The sequence below is a fragment of the Poecilia latipinna genome, unplaced genomic scaffold (assembly GCF_001443285.1).
Source record: "Poecilia latipinna isolate Pla-1442-1.1 unplaced genomic scaffold, P_latipinna-1.0 Scaffold1028, whole genome shotgun sequence".
NCBI classification, from domain to species: Eukaryota; Metazoa; Chordata; class Actinopteri; order Cyprinodontiformes; family Poeciliidae; genus Poecilia; species Poecilia latipinna.
The window spans coordinates 182,481-201,082 of record NW_015113644.1 but is presented as its reverse complement, the minus strand read 5'-3'; the positions used below and the strand labels follow the sequence as shown (position 1 = coordinate 201,082).

The following is an 18,602-nucleotide window of genomic DNA, read 5'->3' as shown; positions in this document are numbered from 1 at the left end:
TTGGCAGGTGGAGTAATAAAGCCTTGACATAAGGCTGTGACCAGGGAGGCACACCATGACCCATGGCGACCCAAGGCACCTCCCAACTGCACCTAATTCTCTCCCTCACTGTGCCTTTCTTTCCCACTGTTGGCATACCCAGACACCTACAAGCATGGCAGACTTCCTCCATGTTCAGAGCGGTGTAAGGGCACAGCGAAAGGTCAAGGTTCTTGGAAGCTATACAAGAACGAACAACAGTGAGCTGTTGTCCACAATTCCTTGGATTTTTTTTCTTCTGTTTTTTGTAGTAAAGAGCTCTGTCGTAGAGATGCAAATACTTCTTGTTTTGAAGCGATTTCCACTGAGGAGCCTTTTTTCCATGAGTGGGTCCTTGCATGGTGACAGCAGCCATTAGTAACAGTCCTAAAATTATTTGTTCTTCTCTTACAACATTTGCTTACATGACGTAGTTATAGTAAAAATGCTAATGCGCGGAAGAATATGCAGCGTCAGTGACAGTCATACACACCCGTGGGTTTGTGACAGGATGATGCTGGTTTGTAAAAACCTTCAAGATGTCACTGATTCAGCCAAAGTCACAGTGTTGAACACAGAGTTAGTCAGACAGCTCTGATCTGTTGCATAAAATGTAGCAGAACTGTGGAACCAGCAACTTCACTAATGGGAGTTCTTAAGAGAGGTCGATCAAAATAACTAAGATATTTCACCTTAACTCTCCTAAATATATTTAAATCATTTGTTGTATTATCTGGAACAATTAATTAATCATTTGCAGCACTTTGAACAACTTGGGTTTTTTAAAGTGACTCTTATGAGAGATCTCATTTGTTTGTTTGGGTCATTGTGGTGCCTAGAAATTCCTTATTCTAAAGAATATGCCAAAGCTTCAAAAAGCACCAGGCTACCTGTTTGAAGGGGATTGCACAGATCTACAGGACTCTCAATATGATTTGTTTTTCACAAACAAGTTTAGTATGACAATAATTACACAGGATATGCTTTTTTTTCAGTACGCTACAGTAAATTTCTACCAAACTTTATTGAATAAGCAACAACTAGTTAAGGAGAATAGGTGGAGACCTTTTAAAAAAATCTAACCCTGGTGGTTTAGGAAAGGAGACCACTATGGGAAATACAAAATTTATTTCCAGTTCCAGAAATTCAGATTTTCTAAACACACTGAACTGCAGGGCCAAACTCATCGGATCATGGACAGCCCTGTTGGCTCACATCCCGTAGTCAGTGTGGTTCCATCAGCCGGCTTGTAAGCAGACACTTAAAACAACAGACAGAAGCAAAAAATAAAAAGAGAGAAAAAAAAGTGACTCGCCCAAGTTGCCTTGTACTGCAAGACACATAAAAGGCAGCAGCATTTTGGGCTGAGGAAACACGTGGAGACAAAGCATCAACACACCACTGGTGTCATCCACTTCAGACTGACAGCAGCCAGCGTTGCCTATCAGTGCATCCGTATCTTACTGAACCGACAGCTCAAACGAAGCAGTCTGGGGGTGAGACGAGACTGACACTGCAACAGAGGCTTTCCGTTCCCGCTGCTTTTCATAGCCTGAGTATTGCCCTTGGGATTCCACCGCACTTAAGAATCATGTCAAAGCTTTTAACAGCGCATGACGTCTCCCTCAGCCACCGCTGTCATGTTCCCTCTGCTACTCACTTACACCCCCAGCGTACCCTCCTTCGCTTCCCCAAGCTTCTCTTGACTTGAACAAGAGACTTTCTCCCTGAACTTTTTAAGTTGTCATTTTTTCAAGCACACATATCAAAGCTGAGAGTAAAGCGGGAGTTTGGGGGGAGACAGATGTTTCTCTTATGCCTTTTTTTCCGCTATAGTACAATAAAATTGTGGAAAAGGCAAAGAGAGAACGGGACGAAGAACAGAGCAGGAAAACATTGGCAGAGATCTTTGTGCAATCCACATCCTTTCTCCACTTTCAACGACTAGCAGTACATCATTTGTATTGATGCAATATTAAATTTCAATATTGCATGTCAAAAGGTACAAAATGATAGATCATAGCCCAGCTAAATGAATTATTAAAGGCCTAAGTTGGCTATGCTATCGGCTTCTCTTACAATCAGCTGTGTCAGAGGAGTGCAGTTGGTGATACTGGCAGCATTTCAAAGCTTTGTCATTTTTCTTTCTAGTCGCATTCCGGCTTTCTTAATCTAGATTTCTGTCATTTATTAATGTTCCCAAAGAGCTAAAACCCACAGATCTTCTCATCCTCATAATCAAAGGCTCAACTCACATCTTCTAATTTCTCTAAAAAAATTGTTTTAAATAATGAATAAAGTTATAATTAAATATTCAATACTGAACATAAGATAAGGCCAAGAAAATATTTTGTCTTTGTTAGATATGTTAAGAGCGCAGACAATGAGGACACAGCAGCCATTTCTGTGGCAGTCACTATGTGTGAGATGATTTATGTGAGTTTATCTCCAGATTCTGTTTGATGGAGTGACTCCTTGACAACCCAGTGCCTGCAATAATGTTGTTTTTTACCTGACCTATTGGTCAATTTTAATTCATGACAGCTTCCATGGTTTGTCAAGATGCAGTTGATGGGAAAAGAATGTAACGGAGAAGAAACAAGGAAAGGTTAGAGAGTATCTTAGCTGTTACAATGAGCAACCTCTTCAGATGAAACTGTTGAAAATTAGACACTGTACAAAAAGAACTTTACATTTCCTCATATCTTGATTTTTGGACTTTTGTTGGACATCTTCCTGAAATGACCTGCAGTATTTCCCAAAGCTGCTGAACTGGAGCTACTTTAAGGAGTCAGAAGAGAGGAAGTCCGCCCTGGAGGCGTTATCTTAAGATGCTTTACAACCTGCTGAGTCGACAAAAGGATTTCCAAGTGATATGAAGGAAATGTTATTTCTCAAGACTGCCACTCTTTTATTTTAGGTTCAATAAGAGCTAATAAATGCCTCGTGTAATATAAATCCATGAATTATTGCATTCTATTCACCAAAACTCCCACAGACGTTGATCATATATTACTGTACAAAACAAACACAGATAAAAGATCCACTGCTTGTTTATGACGCAGGTTATTTTAAAATATAATTACACATTTTTAAATGTGTAATACATTACACTACAACTTAAACACATCAATGGTAAGATAAAGTAAATTATAATAACAATGGTATGAGCGTGCTGTCAGTTAATTATTGACTGATAGGTCACAGGAGGAATCAGTGCACTGCGTTCTAACAGGCCAAACTGCCTCTGCCTTACGTGTTTGTTTGAGAAGTATCCGGCTGCAGGTGTTCGTCTTGGGTCCCAACCACTCTTAATTCTTCAGAAATGATTTGCTTTTAAACTTTAACCTCTACATCTAAAACTTGACACCTAACATTAAGTTTTAGTTTAGAAATCTGAACTAAAATTCAGATTTCTAAAGCCTGTACATGATGACTTGTACAGGTTTTGCTTTGGACATAAAGAAACAAGAAAATGTTACAGATTGTGGTGCCAAGTCTTGAATGTCTACAACTATATATCACTTCTACATTCCCATCCTCACTTGTTGTGATGCTGGCAAACCTTGATTATCAGTTGATGGCCCTTTTCCACTGGCACCCGCTGGTGCCTGGACCTGCCTTCACTATGCTCAGTTTGGGTAGTTTTCCATTACAACTGAGTAACAGCATTAGTGGATGGTCATCATATAGCTGGACGGTCCCATTTTCCAAAAAGTAGTACAGTCTGTCTACTGTGCTGAAACCTCTGTTCAGTTTGTGGCTTTTACTCACTGTTTGTTTTTACAAATGGGGATTCAGATTATTAGATTGATTATCAATTATCAAGCCAATATTCCTCTAATATGTATAATATATTAGAGGAGTGGATAAAATTTTATCCAAATATAAAGATTTTTGCCTGCTTCAATGAGCATCTTTGAGTACTTAAAAAAAGCACTAAAAATAAAATGTATTTTTATTATAGTTATTAGAAACTAAATTTACTGAAAAAACAAAAAAACATACAGATCACTGAATAAAGAGAGCCTTCCAGGATAATTATGTTGGGTAAAAACCAGAAAAAGGATTACATCACCTGTGGCCTGAAAAAGCTAAAGCAGATCTTAAAATGCATAATTATATTTAAAAAAAATCTTATAATCCTAAACAGAAAAGCAGTTTAATATGGAGTTTTGTGACCAGAATCATTACTAACAATAGCTGATCTCTAAAAATTGCAAAATAACTCTGACTTTAGGTTTGAATCCTGAATATTCAGCTGTAACAGTTAGGCTTGTAGATAAAACATATATGCAGTTGAGAAGGGCCTCGCTACAGTAGACCTGATCTCTGTACAACTGTTCCACTGTTCCACTGCTAGTGTGATGTCCTAAATCCCTCACCCCCGAGAGGTTTTAATTGCAGGGTCCAGATTGCCAGGGATGGTCAGGGCCTAGCGACCCCCATGAGAAGTCACAGTCTCCATTTAGCTTCCAGATCCTGTGCAAACCAACACAGGGCCCCCGTGTTATCGTGCGAGCACTGGCTGGCAAAAATTCAATTTTCATCCCCCTTTTGTATGCAAGCCTGCTGTCTTGCCCTAACGATGTTCTGCCGACAGAACCCCCCTCACACACACACACACACACACACACACACAAACACACATATGCACACTCACACATACCCACGCGCACGCACTCATCCACCCGTTCTCTTGCCTTCTCCCTTCAACAACAGAACACAGTGGAGTCGTTAGGACCCTCTCTTCATTACTTCAAAAAACCAATCATTAGACACCAGAGTATATACGTAATTAGAAAATCACTTCCTTTGCAATCCCGGCTAAGTAGTTTACATACTGTAATTACAGGGACAAAATCAATTTTTAATCATTTCACTGATTGGGCTCATCAGCTCAGTAGGAACATTGTATCCTGCTTGTTGTGCGAAACAACATCTGGGCTAAAACAATTACCCTTTTGTGTTCTAGAGCGTTTCTGAAAATGCCTTGCTGCCTCTTCCCCCCACACCGCGGACTCCCTATTCTAACTCTATTCATTTTAGAACATCTTTTCCCTTTTGTCTTTGTCTTCCAATCCCTTCTTCCCCTGCTTGGCTCCCCCCCCCACCCACCACCCCTTTCCTTACCTCGTCTCAGTCTGTCTCTTGCACTCCCTGCCCTTGACTTGGACATGGAGGATCACATTTAAAGCTTTATAAATCAATACGCTATAATAAGCTGCTCTTGACAGAGCAAGCAAGAAAGGAGGGGTAAAAAAAACAGCAAAAAAAAACATATTGCTTTTTTAACGCCTCTTTTGTTTTTGATTGTCATGGCCTTGCTGTTCTCATTGACATTTTCTTCACAGTGTTGTGAAGAACACTGTTCAGCATAAGTTGAGCAGAAATATTGCCGTGTTATGCTATATGTAAACTGAATGTGTGGTCTGGGGCCGGTTTTGTGTGAAATGTGAAAAAGGGCTAACTGTCTTCATTTTTGAAATAAAGCGGTCCAAGTTGAAAGTATTTCTTTTGTGCTAACATGTTTCACCCTCCAATGGTTTCTAAAATGCTTTACATTCTTGTCTGAGAGCGGGGCCCAATCGATCCACATTAGTCTGAACTCCCTCTCTCTCACTTTGAAAACTCCGGAAATCAGATTTCTGATGAAGTGTGTGTGTATGTGTGTGGGGTGGGGGTGGGGATGGGGAATCCGTTAATGCATTGATCCCTATATGCAAATCACATTTGCTTTTATTTTTTTGCCAATCAATAGTATTAATTAACGGCTTCGTTTTAACAGCACCCCGCAATCCCTTTGGACGCCGCCGTCAACTTCAGAAATCACCTTTACCCCAAAAACCCTCCTCTGCCCCCCTGTATCCCTCTCCAGCCCCCCATAAGTCCCTCAGTAGCCATGGAAATGAACGGTACATGGCAAGGGCCATAAATCAGGAAATTCAATTTGACCATGAGCTCCAGTAGTAACAGTAAAATATGAGTGCTAACACAGCACACAAGTAGATCATTCCTTACTGGTCATTAAATTGCTTATTTTACGACAAAAAAAAAAGTTTCACAACTTAATTTATGGAACATGTCAAGAGGCATAATATTCAGCCGGCAAAAACGTTCAGATTTCTTCTTTTGCCCAAGTGAAGCCTGTCAGAGATAAAAAATTAGTAACTGAGAACCCTCTGCAATGAAAATAAACAGTTTACCTGAGAGATGACATGTTAGAACTGCAACCCCCACCTTTTTTTCCCTTTTGTTTTTTTTTTACAAGATCAAACTCAGATCAGACTAAAAATCTTGTCACAGATTTTTAGTTGGATTGAGGTGTGGGATTTGATTAGGCCATTCTAACACATGGGGATACATTGCCTTAAAATGTTCCATTGTTGCTCTGGCTATAAATTTAGGATCAGTGTTCTGCTGGAAGATGAATCTTTTGGAGGATTACTTTCAGCTATAATTATCAGTTGGAGATGACAAGTGAAAACTAGTACTTAGAACTACAATGCATCTCTCCTCTTGTGGTTAATGTTTAATGTACATTATCCCTGATATGCATTTTAAAAATTGTAAAAGTTTGATACGATTCGCTGTCCTCACTAGGCTTGTCAATAAAATTTTGGGGGGATGATTATTGTCATTTTGAGACCATTAATGGCATATTAATGCAAGTACATCCCCTCAAAGATAAAAAAAAATGTGCTAATTTCAAAAGAACATTTAAGACTGGAACAGGAAATATTTTAAATATCCAAAATAAATAAACAAAACAACTAAGATAATAATATTTAAAATGGATTAATAAGTCTCTTGTAACTACAATTGCATTTCAAGAAATATTAATTATTCAGCTTAGACGGGAAAAACAGGCAAAGTGCCAGTTAGGACTTTTATGAAAAAAGTGTCATTTTTCTTTTGGTTTACATTTATGCACTGATTTTTGCGGGTGTTCATCACATAAAATCCTGATAACATACATAAAAGATTTGTGGCTGCAACATGAGAAATTGCAAAAAAGCTCAATAGAAAACAATAAATGCAACAATACATTTGAAAAGAGTTGAATCCTTCTGTAAACCCACTTCTGTGAATATGATAACTTCCATTATTTTTGAACAATGCTTGAACTTTAAAGTTGTGTATCAGTTATCCTTACATTTATTTCTATTCTCAAGTGGAATATTTTTGGTGGATGATGTCTTTTAAGAGAAAGGAATGTGTTAATGGATAAACGTAGTCATCAGACACCTGACTGCCCTGTGTGTTCATGTTTGTGCACACATGAGAGCGCTGGTGGGGTGGGGCGTGTGGGGGTTGTTAACCAGCCTGGCCTAGCTGCTCCTGCCAGGATGCTGGTGTGTGGGATTAATAATAAACGCTTTTTGAAATTAATTATTATGCCTAAAATGCTCTTTTGTGATTTGCTTTGAAGAGCATGTGTGTGCGGATGTATGTGTGTAAAAAGGGATGACGAGGGGGTGGGGCGGTCGAGGGGTGGCTCGCTTGCTCATTTGGAGAGCTTTTCCAATTATACAATTAGTCTGGAATGTAGGCCAGCAGTTCCTTGTGGTCCCCGACCCCGCATCGTAAGTGCCCTCACTTAACTTTTTTTTTTTTTTTATCCATTTGTTTGCCTGTAGAAAATGTGTTAACAGTGTTTTAAAAAGTGAAGGTTTTTGAAGGCGAAGAACGTTCCGCATGCGGGGAGAGGAGACGGGGATGGCTGATGGAGGAGTGCGTCATGGTAGACGCTGCCAAGCTACAGCCTCAGCCATGAATGGGGTTACGTGTGAAAACCGATGGCCATGCACTGATACAGTACACAAAGCCATCGGGTTGGGGGCCTCTCTGGTCAAATACTGTTTGTTGTGTTGTTTCGCCCAGCAAATCCAAAGACTTCTCCGGACCACCACCACTTTGTGAAGATGGCCGTGTTAGCTGGTCTGGAAGCGAACACAAACACAGCACAATGCTAACTACTGTTGCCTCCCTTTCATTTCCTCTACAATGAAGTGATATGATAAATGGATTTATGATGAAGAACAAATTGTTTTATAATTTGGCCCCTTTGTGAATGTCCCCTCGCTCCTGCCTGCCTGCTACCAAGTGTGCTGTACTGGGTTTAATATGAAGCAACAACAACAGCCAAGTGCCATCTGTTGGCATGCGGATTTTCTGTAATCTCTCTTTACTGATTACAACAATGAATACACAAACCTCTTAAATAATTATCCCGCAATGTAACAAAAAAAAGGCTAAATAATTATAATCATTAACTCCCACCAAGTCTGCCACTCCTCCAGCAAATGAAGGCTGTCAGAGAGGGAGGAAGAGATAAAAAGAGAAACTGAGCGAGAACGGGAGGGTTTTCTTATGCCAAACATGTCTTAATATACCGACGGCTTAAAGAGAACACAGAAGTGACTAATTTAACCCAAAGAACTAATAAAAACAGACCTATCTCCTTCATAATAACCATGCATTTTGTTTTACTTTGTAATTTAGTTTATACAGAAATTTGAAATAGCAATAGTTTGATTCAGTTCATTTTCAGTTTTAACTCTTGACTGATGCTATTTTCATTTGATTTCAAAATACTTTTAAAGTTGGTCAATTCAAAGCTGGATATTTATATAATTTTTTTGTTTCCCATAAAAATAATATTTTCCTAATGTGAGAAGATTTATATACACACACACAAATTGTTTTGAATGGACTGAACTTTCCAACTTTGTAAGAGAAATATAAATATCATTTACTATCAAATAAGACTACAGATATTGACACACTGTGTAACAGGAATAAACCGATCATGTTTTAGGTCAGTTAGGATTCCCAAAATATTTCTATTTGCTAAATTCTAACAGAGAAAAAAACATCTTATTTTCTGAAAAATGCAGAGTTTAGAAATAAACCAAGATTATTAGCCTTTTAAAAATTTCAAGAAAGTTCAAATGATGTTGTCATGCATTTTGGAAGCTTCTGATGTTGATCTTGAACTAACTGGTGTAGTTTAGGACAACACCTCACACACACCACTTCCTTCTGTGACACCATGGAAAAATCAAAGGAGCTCAAGAAATCAGGTAAGATATTTGGAAGAGAATTGTAGACCTCAACAAGTTCGCTTCATCGTTGGGTGAAGTTTCTGGAAATGCTCAGGTATCAAATTGTTCAGGAAGAGACAGGTTCTGTGTCCAAGACATGAATGTCTGTACCCACTTAACCATGAAGGGGCTGATCATTGGGTGAGAGGTCGCTGGTCCCAGGAAGAAACCATTTATCCAAATTAATAGAAAAAAAGTCAGATTATAAGATTACCATTCTTGGTAAAATGACTCTTTGGTTAGAAGGACAAAAAGCATTATATACAAAAGGGGAAAAGTTTGCAAGCCTGAGATCATAATCCCAATGTAAGTATAGAAAAGGAAGAACCATTTTGCACTTCACAGAACTGATGGACTTCACAAAGTAGATGGCAGCATAAGGAGACATTATGTGAAATTATTGAAGTAACATTTAAGACATCAGCAAGGAAGAACCATGGGGTCTTTCAGTGACCAGATGTAGACCACAGAATTACCCAAAAGATGGCTTAGATAACAATTACCATGTTTTGGAATAGTCATTACATTCCATCGAGAAATGGAGGGCAGAGCCAAAAAGGTATGTGTTAACAAAGTAGCCTAGTATAAACCAGATGGAGGACCTGGGTCAAAATTCCAACCAACTGTCCAACTCATACAATTTAAACAACAATTTCAACAAATAATAAAGGAATGTATGTTAACTTCTCAAAGAAAGTCAACATACATTAACATACAAAAATTATTAATCATAATTTTTGACATTTAGTGAAGATAAATAATTTTAGTAATTATAACTGACTGAAACTACAAAAGCTTAGTCAAATCCATTGTTACATATGGGGGCAAATTGGTTCTGTGTGTTTATATGGAGCATATGTAAATATCTGGTTTGAAGTGTAACCCAACTTTTTTTTAGTCAAAGACGCCTGAGACCACTTCTGATCTGGGCAAACCATAACTGACAGAATCTGGATGAGGGAGCATTACCAAATGGAAAAACTGAAAACTGTCCTATGGCTAATTTAAATGTTTCACATTTTAATGTTCAGTAAAAGAATAATAAGATCAGAAAAATTGCTCAAAATATCTAATTTATTTGAAAATGCAGAAACTATATTAAGGATGCAGAGAAAAAAGTATTTTTTTAAAAAGGCAGCCTGTCTTTTAATGAGTCTTCAAGGACTGGAGCGCCTGTTTACGCACCTCCCTCTATAAAAGTCCTCCAAGAGTGTGAGCGTCTGCAAGTTTGTGTGTCAGTGCTTTGTGTGAGAAATGGTGTGAGAATACGTCAAGGGTAGCATGTGTTAGCTCTGCTTCCAATATGAGATAAATCTGTGGCACATACCTCCAATATGACACAAGCCAAAACGCCATGACTCACCCATGCTATATTTGATTAATAAAACTACAGCAGGCAGAACCAACTCCTATGCAACAAACAAGTGCCAAGGCACACTTTAGATCAAGACATGTAGCAATATTTCTGCATATTTTAATGTTTAATGAGTGATTAAGAATATGGATTTCAGATATCTGTGTGGGATAGGAGTTTTTCACGTTAGTAACGCATCTGCAATGCAAACTTAATGTCATGATGGTTGTTATAAAGGTAATTTAAAATTTATAAAATAACATGAATTACATTTTACAGAACAAAAAATAATATGTCTTTTGAAAAGAACAGTTCGTTTTATCAGATGTGAATGCCAGCCTAACACCTAGCTACATTCCCTCAGACACCTAAACTCTATTTACAGAGATTCATTTTAAAACAAAAAAAAGAAAACACCAAAGTGAGAAGCCGAGTGATTAATAACATCATTGCAGAGAGGAATAAAGGATAACAGAAATGCAAACAAGAATGAAGTCCTAAAGAGTGTAAGAAAAGAAAGTGAGTGTAATTTCTATGGTGTGTGAATGACAGCAATGACGATGATGAGGATGATGATGATGATTGCCTGCTGATTACAAACAACCAGGTTGGATGAAGCTATTTAACTTCACAAAGCGGAGACGTCCCCTGACTTGTCATCCAACCTGCCATCACGGACACACACGTGCGGATCTGGAAGTATCCATCACGGTGAGGGATGGGGTGGACGCGCTCCTCCACCTCCACCAATAATGCTTTGCACCTGTTTGCCGTGTCACCTCTGCACGCTAATTGTCTCATGGAGGTACACTGCGTGGGAATGACAGAGATGTGGCTTTCTGACAGACCATGTGGGCGCATGTGGTTTTAGCGTGTGTTAAGGGGAGCGATGCCACACGTGTTAACGGTTGTGCAGGCTTGTCCGATGTGTTAGTGTGTGTATTACAACATTGTGGGGATGAGAAGGCTTATGTTGGTGTTCATTAATCTGATCTGTGAATGATGTCACACCAACTTAACCGCATTCCACACAAAATTTTGAAAACCAGTTGATTTTACTTGCTGTTGTTTCCAGTAACCTGCTACTAGGCTGCTTTTTGGAAGACCTGCTCGGAAAAGGAATTTCACATATATCTCAAGAACTAAAGACTTCTCCAGAGAATACTCTAGAGGTCTAAAAATCAGAATTAATGTTACTGAGTGAGAGTAAATTAATTTGGCATGCATCAGAGCATGAAAAAACCCCAATAACATTTCTGCCTAAATGTACTTTGTGATGTGAATGTCCCTTTGAAAGCCTGTAGTTACAATCCAAAACATCTACCATAACACAGTACAGGATCAGAATATTTCTCTACATCAAAATGTATCAATAAATGTGAAGCACAGAAGTTTCAGAGAGGGATTGGTCAACAAAAGCCCAGACAAACTTTCCATTCGAGCTATTTTAGCACAATTTGAAATGTATCAGTTTTTATTTATTTATTTATTTATTTTTTGTTTGTGTTATCCTTTTACCCTACCATACAAAATCATTCTACCAGGGGCAATTTCTGCAGTAAAATGCAATACAAAATACTGCAAAGAAAAACTACACCTCGGTGCATTCAGGGCTATGGATGTTATCATCTCTCAGGAGCCCATTGGCTAATTTGGCTGACATGTCAATCAAAGCATCAGGGCCAATAGAATCTAGAGGTGTTAGCAAAAATCAATTTTTTTCACCAAACCTATGTAAACTGTAAATTGAGGGAATGTAGTGTTGCTGGTTTCTATGCGGTTTGTGTGATACGGCCATGTTTTTGTCTTTAGGTTCTACTGTGTTTTTCTTCATCTAGTGTTGGAATTGGATCTTGTTGTGGTAGAGAATGGCATTTGTAATTTAGGTTAACCTTTTTCCCCATTATGTGAATATGCAATAAGCATATAATACATGCACACTGTATAGTCAAGTGTAAACATTGCATATAGATCATAGTAGATTGAATATCCACTATATTATACAGCATGTTTGGATTGATTTATTTGGTAGAAGTGTTACTGGGTACAGGTTAACATTGTAACAATTTATTTCTATGCATTAATTAATGATAGTAACATATTTGCATTTTACAAAGTTACACAGTACTATGTGTGTTTTATTGGCATTCCAATCAATAAAGGTAAAAATAAAACCAGAAATTCTACTTTCAATAGCTCTTATATGAGTGGCAGCCATTTTAGATTTTGAAATCAGGGTTAAAAAAAAAAAAAAAAAAAAAAAAACATAACATGTTTCTATTTGGAATCCGCTAAAGAAGTTTCATTTGATTCATTTCAAACTGCTACTTAGAAATGTTGGTTTCAGAAGATAAAACAAGTTATGAATCAGTTATAACTCAGTTTAAGTAAAGTTCCCAAGGAAATCATAATCACTTGGAATATTGAACCAGACTTTGGCGCTGTAGGGATATTTCTGATCACATTGGGGAAAAAGATCACATTTACATCCAAAGTTTTATTTGAGAATAAATTCTTAGACAAACAGCTAGCACAAATTAGCTTCTATTTTGCTTCCACAAAAATTGACACATCAAAATATTCTTCTGGTTGTGAAAGTTTAGGCGGAGTGTGTGTAACTTTTACACACTCCAAAGTGAGCCACTGACAGACCAAAACAGTGATAGGAAGATCCAGGAATTTATAATTACTAGTGTAAGTGAGAAGTATGGCACTGGTTATGAAGCCCATAGTTAATTTTCCCAGATAAAGTTTGGAATAAAAAACATAAGTGCACGGGTCTGTGAGTGTGACAGACACCTTTAATATCCTCCCGTTCCCCTTGATCAATGGGTGTGATCGTACCTGCACGGCTGCCTCTCCAGCGGATGCCGGATGTCAGGAAGAACGCAGACAGTTTCACAGAAGGTGGGACGACAAGAGCCTGTAAACACAGCACACATACCAGGAAATTCAGCGTCACCTGCATTTGAAGCTTGACAAGTTTGCAACACTGATGACAGAAGAAAAATACCCATTAAAAATTGTATTCTGAGTCTCTTCCCTGCAAACCCGCCTCACAGCTCGACTCGTTAGTCAAACTTATTGTGAAATCATTTCAACTTTTACAATCATTCTGCACATGTATCAACAATAAATACTTGTGTAAACCAGTGGTGAAGCTTTTTTTTTAAATACCTTCAAATCTTATTATCTATAATTTGGCCTTTTATACATCTGAAAAAGAGAAAAGCATAATAAATATGTGTAAGGCACATTTTAGATGTTGGATGTTCGTAGGAGACAGTCCTTGAGATCTTCTCAAAACCAGCATGAAGGAGTGCCTTCTGGTCTGAAAGTATTTGGTACACCTGGTTCAAGCGCCATGGTGCCAAAAATGAAAACAATGTTTCCTCAGACTGCATTGTGTGTCAGGATGGCAGGTTTCCGAGCACACCCTATAGGCTGAGGAGGAGTACAACGTTTTAGAAGCCTGGAGCTCACATTGTAGGGAAGTGAGTGACAACAAAGTGACAAGGCTTTGTCTGCAAGGCCAGGCCAAGGCAATCAATAACAGCTGCTGGCATGCAGTGCTGGATGTGCCACAATGTTCTGGGCAATCTATAGCAGTTTCACTGGGAACTGGTTTTAAAATTAATGCAGTGTCCATGTGAGGAACAACCCAGAGATCCAGCAAGACGATATGAAAATAGGCGGGAAGGCTGGCTTTTTAGGTCCTTTTTTTTTTGCTAAATATGCCTAAATATGCCTGCTAGCAAACACTGTGGTTATCCATGTAGACAACGGTCCAAACATCAGCTATCACATTCATTATATTCAATACAAATGTAAGCCATATCTTTCATTTTCTTTGTTGCAAACATTATTGAGTCAAATTAAGCACCAGTTATTTTCAATGAATTGTGAAATGACTATTTTCACAATTCTAGCTTGGTGTGTTTTTAAGCTTTACTAAGTTGAGAAATCTAAAATAAGGTGCTTTCACTTTGTTTCATGTGTAAGAAATCAAAATATCAATTTCTTTGCAGCTTACTAAACTGCTCCCTATTTACATTTCATTTTTTATGACATTTCAGAGGTTTGCATAAACCTGTTCAAGTTTTCCAAGATGAGAATGTGCACAGGCTTGGTTCTGCATAATTTTCAGAATGAACTTGTGCTGTTTCTTTCCTCAGAAGATCATCTGTCAGTCACACCGTTAGCAAAATGCCCGTGTTTTTTAGGGCCTCTTTTTTTGTTGTATTTAAGTCTCTGTCTGTGATCCATTAATATGGAGATGTTGCTAAATTTGGACCTCCAAAAAGAGGCTCAACCAAATCTCATGGATCTTTGAATGAGAAGAGGCAGCCAGGCATATACAGGCTGGCTCAGTCCTAGAAGAGCGGGGTGATGGCGGGGGTGAGGGGGCTGGACAGGGTGGGGGGACACAGATGTGGAGGGTCTGCAGGAGGGCCACCCAGATTTACCCACCACTACTTTTTCAATGGAGCGTCAAGAGGTAAAACTCACACTCATACACAGTGAACACACACCCTGCTCACACACAAAGCCGAGATGTTGCCTTAAGTCACAATCTAAATTGGCTCCCAGGGGCATACTGACTACCTTGTTCACCAAAGGCATTGTGTATGTTTTCTGAGTGCTTAGCATATGCTGTTGTAACCTGAGATCCTCTGTCGCACTCTTACTCTCTTATTTCTCTCCGTCTCCTGTTTGCACACACGGAAACACAAGCACACAAACACGCAACGCTGCCAGGAGTTGCTCCCCTTCTCTCCCTTTTATGTTTTTCCCATCAGAAGGTTAATTAAATTCAAAATAGTTTGCATCTACCTATTAAACCATGTTGCACCAACCGCCCACCAGACAATCGACACAGACACAACCACAGGCAGGGTGGCAGGGGTGGGAATGGCTGTGTTGGGGGTCTAATACAAGGAAAGTAGAAGAAGAAGAAGGAAATCTGCTCATATCACAGGCAACGAGGAATGCCATGTCTGCCTTTTTTCTTTCTTCTACAATATTACAATAGCAATGTGACAAAATGAACAACATGCTGATGCAATGTTACATACAGTCAAATGGTGCATCTACGAGTGGGTAAAACATTGTGAAGGGACACACATGTTTCCCCCCAAAATCTGCCTCATTGATGTAGTCATGATCAAAAATTCTAAATGCAGTCAAAAGAAGAGCTTGCCAAGCACTTTCCAGAAGCAGATGTGCACTGCTAGATCCGTTATTGTTCTACTGGGGGAAACGCAGAAAAAGCTCCTAACACTTGATTGAATCTTTTACATCTCTGATCTGATATAAAGCTCACTGCAGAGTAATGAAAATAGCTAACATTTTAAGACAGTCTAACCTTTCCTGTGTTTACCTTATTAAAGAGTGTGTACCTTAACTGGTAGAGCAGTACACACAGGAGGCGAGGGGTGGGGGGTAAATGTGTATAAAGCAAGCAGTGTTTAAGCAGGCGAGAGCTAAAGTAATAGGCAAGAGCAGTGAAGTGTTGATTCTACAAAAGATGCGAGGGAAAAATTGCACCTTAGTGCTCACACACACACACACACACGCACACACACGCACACACACATTCCTTCCCCCTCCTCAATCTACTCCCACAACACGGCCGGCTGCCTGGCAGCCGAAGTTAACATTTTCAGAGAAAATATTCCTTGCCTCCAATAGTCCGATGTAATTCATTTTCCATCTCTGTTCATTAATCATTGTTAAAATTAGTGATCCATTTCTTCCACTCTGCCATCTGCACTCAGCTTCCTAACAAACATGACACCTCGGTGCATAATAAAAGCTGACAGCTACGAGGAGGCCTTTCCAAATAGCTTTCTGCATATGTGCACCTCCGTGTCTTGATGCCGTTGTCAGACAAAAGTAGGTTGTTTGGACCACCACTGGCTGGAGACAAAAGCTGACGAGTGCATGAACACGCACGTACATATTGAGTATAAGGCACCACATATGTACATTTACAGGCAGTAAAAATATTTGATGTTAAACAAAGTGACATTTCTAAGGCTAACCCTCCAAACATGCCAGCGAATATGCAGAACTACAGCCGGGTCTCTTCAGCACTGAGTCGGTTAATATCTAAATGGGCTCGCTAAAATGAGAAAAGCAGAAAGATTTGGGTTGAGATAAATCGCTGCATTTAAAAGAAGCAAAGGAATCAGAGTGAAAATGAAACGGGTGCAGAAATGTTTAAGTGTGCTGTTTACCCATCCTCGTTTTTGGCTTTAGCGTCAGCTGGAACCGCGCTGTACTTTTCCATTTGCCTTTACTTCCACCAGCCATGACATCTGTGTGTATTTGCTGTGATATTGTATATCAGCTCTGCTACACCCTGATCACACTTGGGTAGGAGCTGCTTCAGCCAAAGGAGGAAACAATGGGACTAAGTCATTGCAGGAGGATCCCCATTGCTAGGCCACAAGTGTCTTTCAACTTCCTGCCAACCCCAAACTCTAACCTAACCCTTCTCAAACCATCATGAGAGTACAGTCTACTTTACTCAAACTTGAATGCATTTTATTTGAGTTTAATTTGAGTCAAATTAAAGGTTGCGCATAAATGTGAAATCATGTCAAAATAACACATCTTGATTTAATTTTTTACTAGAAATAAAAATGTATAAACATGTATACATCCGCCTTGACTGCAATATCCTAAATAAAAACAAACGCAACCAATTTCCTTCAAAAGTTTAATGTAATCTCAACGTAAATTCATTTGTTTTGTGAAAACCTCTGAGGGTTTCTTTCAGGAATTATTATTTCCATTTGTACACTTTACAAATATGACCTTTATGGAAGAGTGACCATGAAACAACACAGTTGAAAGAAAACTATGGGAATTCCTGTTTAAATCTATGTCATGTATTGGCAAATGGGTAACTGTGACAAGTAAAACCAAAGTTAAACCTCTGGGCTCTCCACAGAAAACTGTAAAGATTAAACATGGCAGTGACTGCATCATGCTGTGGGAATGCTTTAATTCAGCAAAGAAAATCATTCTTTGTGTGCTGTTGGCACTTAACGCAGGGCAATTCTGGGAAAAAAATCTGATTTAGGGTGACAGATTTGTGAGCCTAAACATCCAATCAGAGCTGCAATGTAGACCACAGCAGGTTCAAATGTTGGAATGGCTTCGTTAAAGTTTGGCTCAATTCCAAATTAGAGTGTGCAATATTTGCTTTCAGGCACTCAACATATAATGACTGAGCTTGAACTACACTGCAATCCTTAGATGTGCAAAACTACAAACATACTCCAGAAGACCTGCAAGTAATTATAGAAAAATGTGCTTCTAATATTAACTTAGGCAACACAATACATGTGCATATCACTTTTCATTTTTTATTCACAAAAAATATCATTTTCCGTAAATTCCACAATTATGTACCATACTACGTTGTTCTACAATTACATTTCCCAAACAATATATTAAAATCTGTGGTCATAAGGTGACAAAAGATTAAAAATAAAGAAAACCAGAGGTATAAATGCTTTTGCGAGGGACTAAAAGGTGGTTAGCTTGATACGCTGAGATACTTAGGAATTAAACGCTGTCACCCATTTTTTTTCCAGTCCATTTATTGTGCACTTACTCACGGTTAAATGAAGCAAGGCAACACTCAAATGTTAGACCGTTTAATAGCTGCAATATTAATAATGTTAATGTCTAATAGCTGCATTTCTTGTGGATGTGAACTGAGCAGGTAATGCAGCCATGGAGCTATGGGTAAAATCCCTCCTGTGCTCTCATTACTCAGAAATGTAGCACAAACGTGTGACTCTCTGCTGAATTTCTTGCATCAGAGAACAGCTTTTCCATCTTAAATCAAAATCATTCAAAAATCCACCATGTGAATGTGAATACTTCTCAGTGCTTACTAAGAGAACCCTCCACGTGCATTTCTGCTCCCTCCACTATGACATGTCCCTTCTCACGTTCCAAAAGCACACACACACACACACACACACACACACACACACACACACACACACACACACACACACACACGCGCACATGCACACGCACACACACGTGTGCAATCTGTAGCAGGCACGCCCGCGCACGTTCATCAGCGGAGTTTAAACCCT

The 18,602-nt window shown here is 38.9% G+C and overlaps 1 long non-coding RNA gene across 2 annotated transcripts in view; it reads right to left on the bottom strand.

Annotated features, from left to right (window-relative positions):
* LOC106958909 (uncharacterized) overlaps positions 1-18,602 on the bottom strand; it is a 58,799-nt gene that overhangs the window by 11,609 nt on the left and 28,588 nt on the right. For both annotated transcript variants that reach the window (XR_001427246.1, XR_001427245.1), the window contains exon 3: positions 13,324-13,402. This is a non-coding gene — a long non-coding RNA (uncharacterized LOC106958909). The remainder of the gene's footprint in view (positions 1-13,323; positions 13,403-18,602) is intronic.